Source organism: Cynocephalus volans, chromosome 14 (genome assembly GCF_027409185.1).
Source record: "Cynocephalus volans isolate mCynVol1 chromosome 14, mCynVol1.pri, whole genome shotgun sequence".
Taxonomy (NCBI): domain Eukaryota; kingdom Metazoa; phylum Chordata; class Mammalia; order Dermoptera; family Cynocephalidae; genus Cynocephalus; species Cynocephalus volans.
The window spans coordinates 64742427-64755592 of NC_084473.1; the positions used below are offsets into that span (position 1 = coordinate 64742427).

General features: G+C 44.7%; 1 pseudogene; it reads right to left on the minus strand.

The window, feature by feature from the left end:
- Positions 1 to 1965: 1965 nt before the first annotated feature.
- LOC134362761 (uncharacterized protein C2orf78-like) lies at positions 1966 to 8277 on the minus strand (annotated as a pseudogene).
- Positions 8278 to 13166: the final 4889 nt, after the last annotated feature.

Here is a 13166-nt window from a genome sequence, read left to right on the forward strand (position 1 = left end):
ATTTTGGGCAAATGCTTGACACTATCGCTTTATCTGTGAAATGGGGTGAGTACCTTAGCCAGGTGCTGCCTGGCACAGAATAAACTCTCTCTACATGTAAAGGACTAAAGAAACAACCCAGTGTCCAGCAGCTCTTGAACAGATGAACTGAGGTGGTATGTCCAGAAAATAGAATATTCTGCAGTCGTGAAAAGGAATGACATAGTGACAGTCTACAACACGGATGAACGTGCAAACATTATGCTGAGTGAAAGGAGCCAGATACCAAAGGTTACACTATGTGATTCCATTTACAGCATGTATATGAAATGTCTCCAAAAGGCAAATCAGTAGAAATTGCCGGTTGCCTGGAGCAGGAGTAGGAGGGAGGGGGTAGAGAGGACTCTTTTAGGATGATGAAAATGGTATGGATGAGGCAGTGGTGATGGGTGCACAACCTTGTGAATGTACGAAGTGCCACCGAACTGTGCGCTTCTAAGCGGTCGATTTTACGTTGAGCGAATTATACCTCAAAGACCAGTTTTACTGCTGTAAAGTACTAACTCTCCCGTGGTGACGATCGGCTGCCGCATTTCTCCCTTGCCCCCCTCCCTGCCTTTCCTGCGCTCCCCCCGCCGTCTCCCACCCGGTCTCCCTCCCGCGCGCGCCACCAGGACGCCCGATGAGCGCTCTGGACCTTTGGGCGCCCGCGTTCAGAGCCATCGGAGGGCCACCAAGTGGGCACGCGCACCCCCGCTCTCACCTAGAAATGGAAGCTCCGGGACGAGTTTTCTCCAGCGTTTCGGTTGATGGGGATGGTCCGGGAAGGCAGCAGGCGCCCGTGTCGGTGGAGAACTTGCTGGGCTTTTCACCTTAATATTCAGGCCCCTCCAGAAACTGATCTCGTCCACCCAAAACCTCCAGATGCTGTGCTCTGAAAGCCAGGTTGACCTCCTGTGGGCGCTTGCAAACACTGAGGACTTGGGGGGCTCGTAGGCTTCCAATGGAGGCCTTGCTCCTTTGCGTGCAATGCGACCCCAGCCCCAGCTGAACCTGCTACTGAAGTGGCAGGGTGATAAATAATATTGGCCTTGCACGTTGCCAAGGTTAACTGAAGTAATACATCTTTCCGGCCCGGTTCATAGGTGTTGAGTGCATAGAGATTTATATTCCAAGCCCTGTTTTGGGTGAGCCTCATGCTGCTGCGATTCACTTTGCTAGGCCCCAGGTTATCACCTGCCTGCAGGAAATCTGTGAGCTCTTGCCACTCCCCTGGTAGATTCCCCTGTGTTTAGTATTCACCTTTCCCAGCTCTATTCACACATGCATAAGGTAACCCAAACCCGTTGGAGATATGTCCTGATCGTATTTTCTCAAAAGCTATCTGGTAGGTCATGAGACATAAAGCCATCCTGTGTCAGAGATTTTTTACATTTCTTCTGTTCAGCCCAGACTGCTCTTCAGCCTTCTTCAACTTTATCCAAATTTTACTCTTTTCACCTAACCTCAGACTCTGCATCTCACTTTTGCCATTTCTCCTATTTCTGATTCTTTCTATGAGCCCATAAAATCTCTCCCCTTATGGCCTTCCTAGTCCTGAACTGGGCTGCTTCCTCTCTCCTCAGGTCTTATCCCTTTATTTCCTGTTCTTCCACCCAAGTTTCCTTTCCTTCTCTCTAAAGCAGCCTTTGATCCCCACCACGACCACCAAGGAAAAACCACAGTAAAGAGCATCGGAAAACTCAACAGGCTTTTTTATTACTCAGCTATTAATTCTAGGACATGTGTTTATTCAGTTTCATTAAGGTTTAAAAATATATCAGAAGAGGGAAATTTGTATCTATCTATCTATGTGCATATTATATCTATCTATATTCCTATCTATCTATCTATATCTATCTTGTGTCTATCTCCATATATATGCGGAAAACCAGCTGGTACCCAAAGTGGCACCAACAATCTTAGAAGCTCTTATTTTGCATAGCCATAGTATCTACCCATTTCCATCTCTTTTTCCCTCTCGATGAAATACTGCACTTTCCCCAAAGATGTACATTTGGCAGCATTCTCACGCTCGTGCTCAGCCAGCTTCTTCATGGCCTCGCGCTCTGGCCTCTGCTCTTTTGTAATGGGTGTTGACATTTCTGGCTCAGGAACATTTGGATTCCTCCATGGAATTCGTTGGTAGCGCAAGTCTTGGAGTGGATATTGGGTTTGAGGCTTGGGTGGTGGCTGGAGTTTGGTCACAGCAGTGGAAACGGGCCCCTGCCGCAGAGAAGTTCAGGATGATGTTTTGTCGGGTGCGGGCCCAGAAGCAGCCCTCTGAGGGACACTGGGCGACCTAGGGTTGGTCAAACCTGGTTGGGTTGTGTTGATTGGAATTGGCTGAGCTGGCCTGGCAGGACCTGTCAAGGATGCATTGGCAGGAGCTGGTTGGGATGGATTGGCTGAGTTAGTAGCACCAGGCTGGGCAGAGTAAGCCATAGCAGGCCTATGTGAGGCCAGAGACTGTGGCCTCCGAGGAGCAGGTCGAGGTCGAGGCCTGTCCAGGGTCAGAAAAGGCAAAGGTATCAGCCTGACCTTCCCAGGAGGTGGCAGCTCAAACTGGGATGGAGATGGAGACTCCTCTTCAGCACTGCCATCTCGTTTCTGGGCCTTGACTTGAGTTTTCTCAGGACTTTTACCCTTCCATGGGGTATCCGGCTGTCGTTTGATAGCTCGGGCTGGCTGGGGTTCTCTGGTGTTGCTAGAGTTTCCTAGGGCCCGAGAGGAAGAGAGCCCAGCTTTCTTGTCATTCTTCCTCCCCAGTGCATGAAAAACCTGCACAGACTCCAGCATGTGCATGCCTAGGCTGCTTCGAGGCTTTTTGAAGACCTCTTGGCTAAGGTCAGATTGATTTTTCTTCCGCTTCATCCTGGGAATAGTTGGCTTCCCTTCTGCCTGGACTTTGTTCCCTGGCTGCTTACTCTCTTCAGCTTTCCTGGACTGATTTTCTCTTGATCTTTCGTTTTTTTCCTGCCTGTGGCTCTTAGTTTTACTCACCCTGCTAGAGGCACCATTCTCAGGTTCGCTCTTAGGATGCTTGACCGCATTCACAGGAGCCCTGTCACTGGCTGCAGCACTGCAAACAACCACTTCTTCCCCTAACAGGCACTCTGGGTTCTTTGGCTGGCTTTTGGCTCTGGGAGCACCACTCATATGCTCAGAGGCTTTACGCCTGTTCTTCCTGACCTGATTGAAGGGACCCGTTATGGTACTCGTCTTGTCCTGCACCTGATTCATCTTGATGGCTCTGGTGTCTTTGGCTTTGATGGCTGTGAGATCGTTGGATTGGTCAAGATATTTCAAGGAATTCAAGAGCTGGGGAAGGTGAATATCTTCCACCAGTTTAGGGGTGTTCTGAAAACCACTGCTGGGCTCAATCCCATTTTCAAGTGTCCCTTGGTCCTCAAGACTAAGGCTGTTCTTTCCGAGACTGGCATTGTCAGGACCAGGAGGCTCCTTTTGTCCAGGAGGATCAATGCACGCCAGAATCTGCTGAATGTCAGGGATTTCTAAAGGGAGTAGTGGAAGATCTTGGTTTTCTATTGGGATGTGGTCGTCATCCAGAGGCTTCGAAACCTTGGTTTTCATCTCATCCGAATTCTTATGCTCTGCTTGTTCCTTGCTTGAAGGTTGCAATCCCAGGGAAGTCTCCATCCCAAAGGAAGATTCCATCACTACAAAGGAATCAAGGAAAAACTCAGTCCCTGGGTAAGTGAGATACTCCCCCTACATACATACACAGCAATCAGGCACCTTCCAACAGTGGGCAAGGCATTTCCACTAGCTCTTCTTAAGGACCATGGACAGGACCTTGTGTTAAAAGATAGGCAGGGACCGGTCTACTTTGCTTGTGATCATTTGATCTCATGGTTTGTCGGTTTTCTTGGTATTTCATAGGGTTGTGGTAAGTGTCTAAAAAGTGAACGTGATTTTTGAACTATGAAATGTTTTATACAGCCTAGTATTCTCATATACAGTCCTTTCAATTCTCTCCACTCTTCTGAGGGAATAAGAAGACTTCATGTCAAGGACCGGGACAGAGAGTGGAGCCCTTGCTCATGAAATACACAAGCAAGGACGCATTCTGAGCCGGCTTGCTATGGGCAGGATCTCTGAACACAAGGTCTGAAATCCTGGTGTACATTAAGGGAAATTAAACTGTCACTACCACATAAGAATTCTGAAGTGCCTTCCAAAGAGACTAAAGCAGTAGATCAGGGAAGGCCCTTAATTACAGTGTGGTGGTGTAGGGAGACTGAGGAGCACGGCAGCAAAGAGTGAGGCATCCCTTGGTGTGTTCTTGATGTTCTCTTGTGTGTAGCATAGATGGCATTGTAGTATCCCACCTTCCCACCTATATAGAGTCTGAAAGTGGAGAGCACTGAGCAATGGTGGTGGTTAAACTCTCAGGACCTAAACTCTACCTATCTGTGGACTCACCACTTCTCAGCTGCAGACGTGACCCTCCTTTGCAATGCTGACTTAAGTCCTCTCCCTTCTTGCTGTTTGGACTCACCTTGAAAAGGTATTTCTGCCATGGATTGAGCGGACACCGAGTTGTAGGTTCCAGACGTGGAGACTGGTGTTAGGACATTTGTGGCCTGAAACTCCTCCAGCACCATCACTATCTCTGGTTGAGGGGCAGAGGCCCTGCTTCCCGTGTATGACACAGAGCCATAGGACTGCAGGCAGGGGCCAAGCTCTCCACACAGTAGAGGCCCCAATTTGCCTTGATTATAGTAAAACATCTGGCTTCCTTCCTGGTAGGGAAGTGACAGGCAATGTCCCTGATTTGGAATCTGAGATGGTGTCCCCTGAACAAGGCTGGCAGACAGTGATGGATACACAGGGACCACAGTATTGGCAACTGAAGTTTTATCATACTGGGCTGCCATAGACGTGGCAGAAACAGCTGTGTCTAGGTCAATGACAATCACAGTGTAGTCTTCAAGTGATGATGACTTCTTTTCAGTGCTTCCTATGGTATCCCACTTAAGAATACCTGGATAGGAGGCAGCTGAAGTGGAGATCTGGCTCAGGCCAGTCACCCCAGACAACATAGCTGTGCTAGAATGTGGGTAAGGGTAGGCACTACCTATGAGTGGCTGGAAAGAGGTGCCAGAGGCTGATGGCAGTAGCCATGCCGAATTGACAGCTGGTGCACGGGTGCTGGAAAAGTTGCAGACACTTCCTTTTATGGAAACTGCATTGTTCACCACAGGAAGAGAGAGCTGAAGAGAATTTGAAGCTCCAAGTACAGATGGATTTTGGAAATTTTCTGCAGGAAACAAAAGGGCGATGAAAGATCGATGAGATTGATAAACTTTCACTTTCTTTAAGGAACAGCATTATGTTAAGCTTGTTGCAATCAGGAAGTCTCTAATACCAATGCTCACTGAGATACCAAAAATCAAAGCTGATGATGTCCGTAAGTGCTGGAACACTTTGGTACTCTTCTGAGGAACTGCCTCTGCTCCAAGCTGGGCACAGATGTGCAGAAGACCCAAGTGGTCTGCTACATATGTTGTTCCCAGGTTAGAAGCAAACTTCTCCCTGCCCTGTCTTTCCCTTCAGCGGGTACTAGCATGGTCTCGTAATTATCTCCTAGAATCGAGGCATTTCAGAAGTAGGAGGCCCTTAGCAAACTTCAGTTTGAACATTCTCATATTACAAGTGAGGAAACTGAGGCTCACAGAGGTCAGATTGACTTAGTCAGGTTCTCTCATTTTGTTAGTATCATTACCAGGTTACAGACCCTGACTCCATTGCTAGTAGTCTTGCTCTGAGCAAAGGCCAGAAACAGGGAGAAATACAACGTTAAATACAGGCAATTTTATTTTGTCCATTAGAAAACTGTACAGCTACTACTATTGTAATCTTCGGTCTCATTTTGCTTGGGTAGGTCACATGCCATTTCCTAGAGTTCACATGTAAGCCCGTCCAGTTGGTAAATGTAAAGGACCATTCTTTACCCTCTTCAAACCTAGCTTCTGATCCAAAGTCAAAATGACTACCTGAGTGTTTCTCAAGAAATGCTTTTGGGAAAAAAAAAAAACGTTATTGAAACTCTTTGAACTTTAGGTTACTCATCTAAAAAGTGATCATCATAATAATACCGGGTATCATTCATATATGTATGAAGGTAATACATATGACTTGTAGAAAGGGAGATCATGAAGTTCTGGAAAGACAATACGACAAAAATCATGAAAAACGCATAACAACCCACTACGAAAAGGAACACATAGGTATTAATGAAAGTTGAGCTATAATGACTACAGCAGGAATGAAAGCTTAGTAATTTTAATCAAAAATGAAGTTCTGTTACCATAGATGTAATATTATGAAAGTGAATATTGGCTCCTCTACTTCAGACAATACTGCTAACCAAGAACAGACCACGAAAGAAGGTGACTTTGAATGAACCAATACACATAGACAGAGCAGCCATATTAATATAAAGGTGTAATTAGCAGGAAAATGCAGTAAATGCGAATGTATAGGGAGCCATAATATCTGCCGGCAAATATTTTAATAAAAACTGGTAAAAGCAGAGGGCAAAACAATAACCATAAAGGAATTCCTTTATTGTGCTCATTCCTATTTCTCTGAATATTACCCAGCAAGTAGCAGATATTAATCCTAGTTGAAATAGATAGTTCAATTGATAGAGCCACATAAGGAGAAAGAAAAGTATCATGAAGGTTTTTATATTTATCCTGCAAACATAGATTATAATCATCGTCAACATCTAAGAAAATGTCTCCCCAAAGCCTAAAAAGATCACCTAAACAGAATCCAGTTTTAAAAACAACCCAAAGGACTCCACGAATTTGTTTGGATAAAAGCGAAATTACAGATGTGGTGCTTGACTTTTTCTTTTTCTTCTGAGGTAGGTCGTTCTTTATATTCTTAAGTCTAAAAATGGTTAATGACTGTTCATCAGTACGCACTCTGATTCAGGAAGAAAATAATTGTAAAGATGAAAAGCAGCCTTTACTTGACACCTACTTAGCACGCAAAGGAATTTGTCCTTCTGATGCAAGTTAGGATACATCATTTTTGAAACACACAATTTTATTTTCAATATGAGAAAAATCCATACGGTTTAAAACTCAGGAAAAAAAACACTTAAAATTCTGTTCCCTCCAGCCCCCTAGATAACCACTTTTCTTAATTTTTTGTTTATGCGAAACATCATTTCTAAACCATTTCTTCACTGTTCATTTATAAAACTGTCAAGTGTCATCTGAGTTCAAAGAAGAAACAGAAAAAAACCAGGCAACTAAATATGACTTTCCTGGTGAGCTGCTTTTCCTAGTGACACCCTGCTGTAGCCTTAGTTTCCTTCTTAGTCCGGTCATCTAAGCACTTGCTGACTTCATTTTGCCCTGCTCTGAGGAGATTTCCCTCTATGCTCGTGCCCCTTTCATATAAAATCTCGAGTCCCCTTCAGCATTCCATCACAAACTGCCTTCTTTTTTCCTGAGAACTCCTGCGTGCTCTCCACCTCTTTCATCTAGTTTCTCCTTCCTCATTTTTACATTCACTTGCCCCTGTCAGTTCCTGTTGGCCTGTGCTGGATGAAAACAGTTGCCAAACTTCCTTGCCCCAAGAACATCTGTCTCCTTCTGGCCCGCTACTCTCCATCCCCTCTCCCTATATGTCTTCACCTAGTTTACACAGAAAATGCCACAACAAGTGAATGTTACTTTTTGAACAGCACTGAATTTGAAATACTGAAGTTAATATATTAGTACAGGGAGACAATTACAGGTGAAACCTCTTGGTAGATGTTGTTAGTTTTCTACACCACCGAGGCTTTTTCTCTGTTTCTCTTGAAGCAAACAGTCTCAAGAAGTGTCTAATTTCATTTTCTGTGCACAAGCTCTTTAAGATCTAACATTAGAAAGGAAAGGGTCCAGAAAGAATAACCAATCTATTATCCTAATATAACATATGAGGAAACAGATTTTGTGAGAGAGTAAATGGTTTGTCCGAAGTTACACAGCTAGTACATGTCAGAGCCAAAACTGAAATGAGGTTTCCAGATTTCTGGTTCAATACTTTACCCCATTATTCTAAAGTGTCTTGACGGTACTACTAACTTTAGGGGGAAGAAATCCAATGAAACCCTAGAAAGTTCCTGTCCTTACCTGACATGGAGAGAGACGAGGAAACGTCAACTGAGGACACACAGGATGAGGAGACGATACTGGAGGATGTCTGGGTGGCAGAAGCCAAAGGGCGCATGTGTCCAGTACAGAGGTTACTGATCACTGGCCACTGGCCACTGGCGATGATTCGAGTTTATTGACACACAACTCCATGGAAACCCCAAGATTCTACCACGTGGCAGTAGGTTGGTGGGCAAATGATGTCACAAAACAGGCAGTTTAAAGGTATCCAGTAGCCAATAGGGAGGTCAAATTTCCAACAGGAAGGTGAGATTGGACGGAGAGAGTGGCAGGAGCAGCATCTAAATGTCTGAACTCTGGGGAGGTTCAATACTGCAAGGCAGACATGATAGTTCCACGTTCCCCTGGATCATCTCAGTGCTTCTTATAGATGTTCATTAATATAATTAACTAAGAGTCATTTATATTTTGTATGTTATTTTTAATGGAATATATAATCTTATACATTTCTAAGTAGATATTACATATTCAGTTAATTAATATCCTTGGGGAGGAAGGAAAGGGACACATAGTGTAAGCAATAGCAGTTGTTCTGAAACTATTTCAGTTATTTTGCTTAGTGAAATTACTGCAACTTTCAGGGAGCAAAGGAAGGGATTAAAGGGCTCTTTCTGTGCCTTGGTTGAAGACTAGGGTGAGTGTGCCTTGTAGGGAATGATGTAATCCACGGCTCTTCTCTTAGTTTCTTCTCCTTGAATCCTACCTTCCTTGGGCTGGGCTGTGCTGGGCCGGGCCAGGTGGCGCCAGATCGGACTTGCAACTCTCTTCTGCTCTCCTTTCTTCCCCTTCATTTTAGGCATTGTTTCTGAGATGAGCCTTGATGTTGCCTTCTTATACTCGTGGATGTTACTTCCTGCAAACTTCAAGAAGCAGCGGTCTTCCCTTCAATGCCCCGATGCTTTGAATAATGGACTCTGCCTAGTCTAAGCCAACACCAGAGTGGTAGAAGAAACAGGTAATTGCAGACGTTCCTTCTTCTGGTCTGTGGTCACAATTCTTTTGCCCATAAGTTGCTACCTCTGGCTCCTTGCCCTTCTTCATAGACATTCTGCCATCCTGCTCTTTTATACGTGGGAAGCATTTGGGATGTTTTCTATTTTCTCACTCGAGAGAATCCAGTGTGGCAGATACTGTAGCTTCCTCTCCCTTGAAAACAGCCACTGGAGAATCTTGGGCATCTAGGATTTTTCCTATGCCATGCTTGAGTGCAATGCCAGGCAAAATGAAGAGAAGAATACTTAGAGAAAGAAGACATCGATGGAAAATAGGGAACGGGTAAGGCAAGGGCACAGGAAAAAAGAGACTCGTGTACTTTTTGGTTTCTGTAAAAAACAAGTTGACATTCTTTGGCCTCATTTTGTACTAGCAGAACAGACAATTCAATGTGTGTGTGTGTGTGTGTGTGTGTGTGTGTGTGTGTGTGTGTGTGTGTGTGTGTGTGTGTGTGTGTGTGTGTGTGTGTAGATAAATGTTTTTGACGTGTATAGGTTTTATGTAGCTAGAGAATCCAGAAGCTGCCATGGATTTGTACACTGAAGAGAATAGTCATAAATGGATTTGCTTTTTTTGTTTTATGTCATATTACCTAATGTATGCCATTCATTATTATGTTTGTAGAATAGGGATTGTTTCTAAATGCTTTGGTTTTTCTACATGTTTTTTTTCCACCCCTAGTCCTATGTTTCAAAAATCCAACCTGGAAGACATATTGCATGTTCTTTTCTCTTGATTAGCTTATATTGAAACATCACAAACTAACTTGACCTGATGGATTTTGTGGAGAAAATTAAAGAGGGGTCTGTGAAAAAGGCATTTTGGTGAGCTATACCACATTAAGTGTGGTGTAACTTATGTGCCTGAGCATAAAGAACAGATGTTGCTGTCAGCCCACTTGGCCTGGTTGCCTTTGTTTTTGTTCCCCTGTTTAGTGCTTTTCTCACCACCTTCTCTTGTGACAATGATAAAGTGAGTTAAGACTGAGTTGCTAACGGTTGATATGTGGATTAAGCTGGTTTGGGGGAGGAAATGCGTGGCTAGAATCATTTTTCTTGGTGGCAAGCTTTCAGGCACGCCTAGAAATATCGTTATGGGGACTTTTCTAGTGGCAGTTAGAAGGTAGCATTCGATACAAGATGCTAAGAGCCCGGAAGAAGATACATTGATAGGTGGGACCTGTAACGATCAGTATTGCTTTTATAGACTTATTTTTCCCATCTCTTCCCGTCATGCTCCTACTGCTTCTTACGCAATTTCAGTGATTGTATGTGTGCATCTGTGGGGGTGATGCTTATCTGAGAAGAAATTGTGAAAGGTGTGGCAGGGTAGACATATGGTTTAAGTTTCCAAGTGTTTTTCCCTTTGAGCTTAGCTTCCCCTCTCACATAGCTTACTTCCATAATACTAACATGGAATGTGAGGCTAACAATGTATACGAAGTGTCTGCAAGCCAAGCAGTGTCTATTTTCTCTATGGTCACACAGAAATCAATGGCATCCATAGCTACTACATGTTTGGGTGGGTGATATGGATAGGGAGATGCGTGGTAAGAACAACAACGTGTTTACATAGGAAAATGCTCAGTTGCAACATTCAATTCTATTTAGGCAAATGCTTCTCATAGTTTGGTCTCTCCTGGTTCCTTGCCTCTGTCACGATTTTCTCTCCACAGTTTCTAGCCACTTAACTCTAGCTCCCAGTCTCAGCATCATCTTAACCTCCAAAATGAATCTCAAATTTAGGAGGAAGAACCTAAAGAGCTTCAGTCTAACACTCTGGAACTTCGTTACGTCCTACCCTGACTAAAGCCTCCGTTTTCATAGTCAGGGTGTTATCTTGTTCCAGAGACCCATTCCCTGCATTTCGTACCCATCAGGATAGCTGGGCTTGTCTCAGTGTAACATCCCCAGACCTAAATGACATGAATCAGAACGAAAAGAGCTGAGAGAACTCAGTACACAATTAAAAATTTTAAATATTCTAAGAACTAAACACCAAACTAAACGCAACACAAGGGTAAATGAAAACACAAGAAATACTTTAAAATGAAAAAGAAGATGATAGAAATGATTCTAGAGAAATGGCAAGTATAAAAGGTAAGCAAAAAAAGCCAGGACAGTTCTGAAAAGGGTAGTGCAAATAAACAGAAGCATTTAGAATAACACAAAAATGATATTTCAAGTCAGTCGGACGGATTACTCAATAAATTGGGATGCGTACCTCATGTTGGGCTACATATAAATAAGTTCTCTGGAAGGATCCAAAAAGTGGCAAAAGTAGATGTCTCTGAGGGAGGGGTGAAGTGCTTGGCTGAGAAATGGGGAAAATGGTGAATTTCCACTGAATAGCCTTTTGCATCTTTCTAATGTTCTGTCATGTCAATCTATTACCTCTCAAGTCTGAATGCCTGGGTTCAAATTGCTCCCCCAATTGCTAGCACTTAATTTTGGGCAAATGCTTGACACTATCGCTTTATCTGTGAAATGGGGTGAGTACCTTAGCCAGGTGCTGCCTGGCACAGAATAAACTCTCTCTACATGTAAAGGACTAAAGAAACAACCCAGTGTCCAGCAGCTCTTGAACAGATGAACTGAGGTGGTATGTCCAGAAAATAGAATATTCTGCAGTCGTGAAAAGGAATGACATAGTGACAGTCTACAACATGGATGAACTTGCAAACATTATGCTGAGTGAAAGGAGCCAGATACCAAAGGTTACACTATGTGATTCCATTTACAGCATGTATATGAAATGTCTCCAAAAGGCAAATCAGTAGAAATTGCCGGTTGCCTGGAGCAGGAGTAGGAGGGAGGGGGTAGAGAGGACTCTTTTAGGATGATGAAAATGGTATGGATGAGGCAGTGGTGATGGGTGCACAACCTTGTGAATGTACGAAGTGCCACCGAACTGTGCGCTTCTAAGCGGTCGATTTTACGTTGAGCGAATTATACCTCAAAGACCAGTTTTACTGCTGTAAAGTACTAACTCTCCCGTGGTGACGATCGGCTGCCGCATTTCTCCCTTGCCCCCCTCCCTGCCTTTCCTGCGCTCCCCCCGCCGTCTCCCACCCGGTCTCCCTCCCGCGCGCGCCACCAGGACGCCCGATGAGCGCTCTGGACCTTTGGGCGCCCGCGTTCAGAGCCATCGGAGGGCCACCAAGTGGGCACGCGCACCCCCGCTCTCACCTAGAAATGGAAGCTCCGGGACGAGTTTTCTCCAGCGTTTCGGTTGATGGGGATGGTCCGGGAAGGCAGCAGGCGCCCGTGTCGGTGGAGAACTTGCTGGGCTTTTCACCTTAATATTCAGGCCCCTCCAGAAACTGATCTCGTCCACCCAAAACCTCCAGATGCTGTGCTCTGAAAGCCAGGTTGACCTCCTGTGGGCGCTTGCAAACACTGAGGACTTGGGGGGCTCGTAGGCTTCCAATGGAGGCCTTGCTCCTTTGCGTGCAATGCGACCCCAGCCCCAGCTGAACCTGCTACTGAAGTGGCAGGGTGATAAATAATATTGGCCTTGCACGTTGCCAAGGTTAACTGAAGTAATACATCTTTCCGGCCCGGTTCATAGGTGTTGAGTGCATAGAGATTTATATTCCAAGCCCTGTTTTGGGTGAGCCTCATGCTGCTGCGATTCACTTTGCTAGGCCCCAGGTTATCACCTGCCTGCAGGAAATCTGTGAGCTCTTGCCACTCCCCTGGTAGATTCCCCTGTGTTTAGTATTCACCTTTCCCAGCTCTATTCACACATGCATAAGGTAACCCAAACCCGTTGGAGATATGTCCTGATCGTATTTTCTCAAAAGCTATCTGGTAGGTCATGAGACATAAAGCCATCCTGTGTCAGAGATTTTTTACATTTCTTCTGTTCAGCCCAGACTGCTCTTCAGCCTTCTTCAACTTTATCCAAATTTTACTCTTTTCACCTAACCTCAGACTCTGCATCTCACTT